Consider the following 7,035-nt stretch of genomic DNA (forward strand, 5'->3'; position numbering starts at 1 on the left):
AATATTTGAAGAAGTCTCTATTATGAATGTTACATTTTTCCTGTAACTGGCGAAATGTTGAAAAGATCTCCTTGTATTCCTATCAGATGCCAATGATTAATTGTAAAATCTGAAAGTGAAGGAGTGAATGTATGATTGTTACTTAGTGGAGTGTGTACTGAACATTCTTTCCATTTAAAGTGTTTCCATATCTGGGTCCAGATTTTCACTGAGTGGGAAACAATTGGATTTTTAAGCTTAATTTTAAGAGTAGGTAATGCCAAATACATCAGAGCTTTAAGTGAAGTGAGGGAGCAAGTTTGATTTTCTATCTCTACCCAGCCAGCCCCCCGCGTATGACACCAAAAAGAAAGGGAACGTACATTACAAGACCAATAATAGAGCTGGAAACAAGGCAATCCCATACCGCCTGTTGATTTTTGTCTCTGTAAAAAGGCTTTCTTAATTCTTGGAGTCTTGTTTTTCCATATAAAGTTAGATATTAAAGAATCTAACTTCTTCAAAAAGCTTTGTTAAGGAGGCTTTGAATGCACTGGAAAAGGAATAAAAACTTGGGTAGAATGTTCATTTTGATGATGTTGATACGTCCTGCTAATGAAATTGGAAAGATAGCCCATCTTTCTAGGTCCTGTATTATTTGATCATATAGTTTTGAAAAGTTATGTTTAAAAAGACTGCAGTATTCTTGGGTTATATTAATTCCTAAGTATTTGAATTTATCTGAGATTGCAAATGGGTAGGACGTGTAAGTATTAGTACTTTAGCGTGCTCTTAAATTTATTGGGAATAGTATGCTCTTTGATAAATTGAGTTTGTATCCTGAGACAGCTCCAAAATCTGATAGAATGGACATAATGATTGGTAATGATATTGCAGGTTTGGAGATATATAGTAATAAATCATCCGTGTATAGCGACACTTTGTGTTCAGTCCCTTCTCTTTTTATCCCTATATATTCTTTTGCTGTGCGTAGATAGATAGCAAGAGGTTCGAAAACTAACAACAAAAAAAAACTCAGTGAAGTAACCAAAATCCAATAAACACCAGCAGCCTGTTGCACCAGCTGTACGCAAGTTGTGTCCTGAGTTAGGGTGTAAAGTCCACCCTAAACCAAACGTTGAAACTACTTAGTTTGTAACTTAAGTTGTGTCATTGTTTGGTTGCAACACGGAGACGTAAGGTTCATCTGAACTAGTAGACCGTAACATCAAAACTAACCAAAATATTGTCGCCGATATGATGTTTACACTTCCAGCAGAAGATCGGAGGAAAGTACCAATTTTGATGCATCGTTATCTTTTGTGCCTAATCTTCTCAGAACTGACCAACAGCTGAAACAAACTAAAGTAAGGTGATAACTATAGCCTAAATCCTTCATCTACAGTGTGTGTATAATAACAGGGACATTGAGTGGCAAAATTATCGACAACAACATAGTTTAATACTCAGTAGCTCAAATCTTGGTCATCATATTTTTCCAAAGGATGTAATCTCTCACGGATAACTAGTTGCCGAAGTAATCTAGCTGGGAAAACCCTCTGTATCTCTTAATCCACCAATTCATCCCACCTTTCAAAATGACGCGCCATGGCAGCCGATATACTCTATGGAGGACTTTACACCTACTGTGAGAATTAAGTGTAAGAGTTAAGTTGGAATTTAGGCTTACGTTGGAACAATCTCAGCTGGTCCAGAGCACAAAATGCTAGTAGAGTGTAAACTCCATCCTAAATGAGAATTTTAAGTTCAAACTAGGCTACGTTTGAACTTACACCCAGTTGGTGCAACAGTCTGCAGAGGAAGAAACCTAGCCTCATAGCAGCCTCTTACCAGCCACTCACCAAGTGCTCCACACTCACCACTCAGGCACGGGTGTCCTCACTTGGCTTGATTACTGTGCTATGGGGGAATGCAGTTCATGTGGAAAGGCATTGGGAAGCCTTTACACACAGCCCTACCAGGAGACTCCTCCTGTCCCCAGTGTGGAAACAGCCCTGAACAAAGTAAGACTGTACACCTGTCTGTTTCTGTGAACAGGTCTGAAAACACAAGCTGTTGGTTTAACACGCTGACATCATCCGGACACACAGCACAAAGATTCATATGATCATCATTACATTTCAAACCCACGTGAAATGCAACTTGATGGTTTCTCTGCTACAGCAGAGATGTTTAGGATTTGATCTGTGTTCTCCTTTCAGAGAGAATCCAACCCAGAAGAGTTCATGTGGATCCGGTTTTGGTTTTATCAGGTGGCCCTCTGTCTTTATATTTACTGGGCTCTCTATCTGCTTGTTAGTGCTGTTTACACAGACAGACATAGAGAGCTATATGGACTCTGTGCATATCTTTTCTAATGAAACGATCACTTCATCTTCAAGCAGTCTTTGTTTCTCTCTCTCTTATTTGTCTTTTTAGTGCCTGGTGGTCTGCAGGAGGTTTTAAATAAACATAAGATAAGTCTCAGGAAGAGATGCGAACATGTGACTGAAGGAACTGATGAAGCAGAGAGTAGAACCCTCCTGAACGGGATCTTCACTGAGCTCTACATCACAGAGGGACAGAGTGAAGAGGTGAACAGCCAAAATGAGGTGAGCCAGCTTGAGACAGCCTCCAAGACGAAGATCCTCCAGGACTCTCCCATCAAGTGCCAGGACATCTTCAAAGCCTTACCCGAGCAACAGAAAGTCATCAGAGTGGTTCTGACAACGGCGTCGCTGGTGTTGGAAAAACCTTCTCATTGCAGAAGTTCACTCTGGGCTGGACAGAGGGCTCGAAGAACCAAGACCTCAGTCTGCTGGTTCTGCTTTCATTCAGGGAGCTGAACTTGATCAGAGGTAACCGGTACAGTCTTATCAAGCTACTCCATGATTTACATCCAACATTACAGAAGGTCACAGCAGAGATGCTGGCTGTCTGTAAACTTCTGTTCATCTTTGATGGCCTGGATGAAAGCAGACCATCTCTGGATTTCAACAACGTTCAGGTTGTGTCTGACGTCACACAGGAGTCATCTGTAAACATGCTGTTAATCAAGGGGAATCTGCTTCCCTCAGCTCTCGTCTGGATAACTTCTCGACCTGCAGCAGCCAATCAGATCCCTCCTCCATGTGTTGACAGAGTAACAGAAGTCTGAGGCTTCACTGACGCCCAGAAGGAGGAGTACTTCAGGAGGAGGTTCAGTGATGAAGATCTGTCCAGCAGAATCATCTCATACATCAAGACATCCAGGAACCTCCACATCATGTGCCAGATCCCAGTCTTCTGCTGGATCACTGCTACAGTTCTGGAGCATATGATGAGCACAGAGCAGAGAGGAGAACTGCCCAAGACCCTGACCGACCTGTACTCACACTTCCTGCTGGTCCAGACAAAGAGGAAGAGGAAGAAGTATGCTGAGGGTCATGAGACGAGTCCTCAGGAGCCAATGGAGACTGACAAGGAAGTTCTCCTGAAGCTGGGCAGGCTAGCGTTTGAACAGCTGGAGGAAGGAAACATCATGTTCTACCAGGAAGACCTGGAGCACTGTGGTCTGGATGTCACAGAGGCCTCGGTGTACTCAGTACAGAGATCTTCAAAAGAGAGTGCGTGATCTTCAAGAAAACAGTCTACTGCTTTGTTCATCTGAGCGTTCAGGAGTTTCAGGCTGCTGTCTACATGTTCCACTGTTTCACAACCAGGAACACAGCAGTACTGAAGGCTTTTCTGAAAGGACAACACAACGTTTCAAATCTAAAAGACTTCCTGAATGGAGCTATGATGAAATCCCTGAGAGATAGAACTGTCTCTGGAGTCAAACTGGAGACTCTTTCGAGGCCTGCTGGGCCACACAGACAACAGTCCAGAGATGATCCAAATAATCATCAACAACCTGAAGAAGATGAACAGTGATGAGATCTCTCCTGACAGAAGCATCAACATCTTCCACTCTCTGACAGAGATGAACGACCTCTCAGTCCATCAGGAGATCCAAGAGTTCCTGAAGTCAGAGAACAGATCAGAGAGACTCTCTTTGATCCAGTGCTCTGCTCTGGCCTACATGCTGCAGATGTCAGAGGAGGTTCTGGATGAGTTAGATCTGAAGAAGTACAACACATCAATGGAGGGATGACGGAGACTGATTCCAGCCGTGAGGAACTGCAGGAAGGCTGGGTAACTTAATCTGAAATCAACATTATAAATCAGATATTGAAATATAAACACTACAAGATCATTATTACTCTGGAGACAGTGATCCACTTGTTGATTTAAAGTGTAACATGATGTATTTTGTCCCTGATGTTTTTTTGATGTTTCAGACTCTGTAATCTTTCTATGATGTTTTGTTTAAACAGGAAATGATCAACTCTGCTCTCATCAAACATGTTCAAATATAAAGTGTCCTCTCTCATTAAAATTCACTTTATAACAGACTTTCAGACTGCGGGCTCTCAGAGACACACTTTGAAGTTGTGACCTCTGCTCTGAAGTCCAAACCCTCCCATCTGAGAGAGCTGGACATGAGTGATAACAACAACCTGCAGGATTCAGGAGGGGAGCTTCTGTCAGCTGAACTGCAGACTGGAGACACTGAGGTCAGTTCACTTGCTGAAGCTCATTCTGTTTTTTGTTTACGTTTGTTCAAATTTTTTGCTGAGTTTCACATTTTTTGTTTGTAAATTTTGGGAGTTTTCCTGAAGCATAAACGTGAAACAAATCATCTGTATGATTATTTTTCAGGAGTGCTGAATTCTTGTTGGAATAAGGGAAAATAGAGAGATGAAGAGTCTGACTGGATGGGTTTTCAGTCTGCCTCAGACTCACATTGATTAGAAAATGAATTATTTTTTATCTTCATCTATTTTTTTCCGATAGTCTCCTTCATCTCTGAACAGACCAATAATCTCTGAATGATTTCTGAAGTTACATCATTTATGTTTTCTCCAGATTGGGGAGCTGCCGTTTGTCAGAGATCAGCTCACAGTGACTTCATATCTGATACTGAAGATGATTTGATTTCATGCCTCCACTTTTCCTAACAGAAATTTAGTTTTGACATTAGGGAGGCTAATGTTGAAGTGAGACCCCCTTTTTATTTATTTCTAATCAGAGTTTTCAGCATCAACGGTCCTTACAAATAAGTTAGCTAGAAAGCTAAAAAAATAAAAATAAAAAGGGGTCTGACTTCAACATTAGCCTCCCTCGTCAAGACCCCTCGTCTCACCCTGTCAGGATTCTTTTTCCCATAACAACCTGCCAAAATGTGATATCCATCATGTCTGTATATCACAGGATGTTTAAGAGACAACACTTATTGTATTTGTCTAGCTCTGTGGCAGCCTGTCATCTCCAGATTGCCTCAAAACAGGGAGGCTAATGTTGAAGTCAGACCCCTTTTATTTTATTTTTTTAGCTTTCTAATCAGAGTTTTCAGCATCAACGGTCCTTACAAATAAGTTAGCTAGTGATAATGCTACTTGGAGCTAAATAATATCTGATCTTAGTTTAAAATATAATATCTCACTTTTACCTCAAAAGTAGTTTGACTCGCGTGAGCAGAACTCAGCTTCGAGAGCAGAGCAGTGCCTGCGAGAGCGTGTATGCCTTGCCGCACTCTCTCTGACAGAGAGTTTCCACGCAGAGCTGATTTGTGCTCACGCGAATTGTTGATCACAAGCAAGTGTCATTCCCCTCCTCTGTCCCTATGCTTTTATGCGCGCTCGCAGCTGCCTAAATACCTCTTGGTTGTTGAATTTCCTCGCGAAGAGTTCATATCTGCACGTGTGAAATATTATTATATGCTCGTGTATATGTTTTTACGAGCTCGCCCGTTTTGACATAAATCTAACGCCATAGAGGGGATCTAAAGTGGGTGAGTGACCTGAACATTTTCTTCAACAGATTTGATCAGTTGAGATTCAGACGAGTCCGCTACGTTCCACAAGCTCTCTTAGCTTCTTTAGTCTGATGAATAAACAGCTGTGGTCAGCTACCACCATGAATAACATCTCACTCTGTGGGAAACACCAGGGGAAACTAGCTCATGAGCAGAGTCTGAATGAACGACCAGGTGTGGACTTTAGCTTGGAGAAGTTAGCCTCTGTAAAGCCCTCACTCCTCTCCAGCTCCACCCTCTGTCGACATGTCCTAACTTTTTTCTGCAACAAGACAACATGGTGAATTTTAGAGTCCATGTTCACAGTGGAGGATACAGCGGGGTACATCACGTTAGCTTGATCCATTATTTCTACAGACTGTGGTGTAAACACTGATTCATGACCTCTGCTGTCTGTCTTCTTCTCTCCTCAGATTGTGGTGATCTCTGTGAGAGTGGAGATGATCCAGAGAGGTTGAAGCAGCAGCAGCCTATGTGTGGAGAGGCTCTGACTGGATAGTGTTACTGGGAGGAAGCGGAAGAGGAAGAGGAGAGCTTCATCCAGCAGTGACTGACAGAGGAATCACAGCAGGTGGAGGTGACTGTCAGTGCTGCAGTCTGAACTGCTCTGAGATGAACTCTACTCTCAGACACATTGTCAGGTCCAGCATCATCAGTGGCAGAGTGTGTGTGGTCAGCTCTGTCCTTCTACACAGTCTCTGAGGACACTGACATTCCTCCACTCCTTCTGCTCTACATTCAACCACATCATGAAGTGGCGCTGCAATACTGGTCTTTCTCACTGTATATCCAGAAGGCTTTGGCAGCAAAGCGGTGACTTGCTTCTTCTCCATCTTCTGGGTAAAGTGGTTCTGGTACATTGGTCACAGTGGTGTTTCAGACACAGCTCACTTTCTGGATGATAAAGTTGTTAAAGTGCATCTTATACACTGAATTCTATGCTATATGTAACAACTGTTCGAGTTGTGTCTCATCAGGCTGCTACAAGCTTCTTTGCACTTCAATGAGGATCACTTTCTTTTGTTGGTGCTTTAAGTGCTGACCCTTAGATAAACATATTTTACACTACCTTACATTTCGGGTGGGATTACTGCAAAATCTGCAGTAAGCCAAAACTCCCCGGATGTCTACTGATTCGGGAAAATATCTCAGCATGCATC

Source organism: Notolabrus celidotus, chromosome 1 (assembly GCF_009762535.1).
Source record: "Notolabrus celidotus isolate fNotCel1 chromosome 1, fNotCel1.pri, whole genome shotgun sequence".
Lineage (NCBI taxonomy): Eukaryota > Metazoa > Chordata > Actinopteri > Labriformes > Labridae > Notolabrus > Notolabrus celidotus.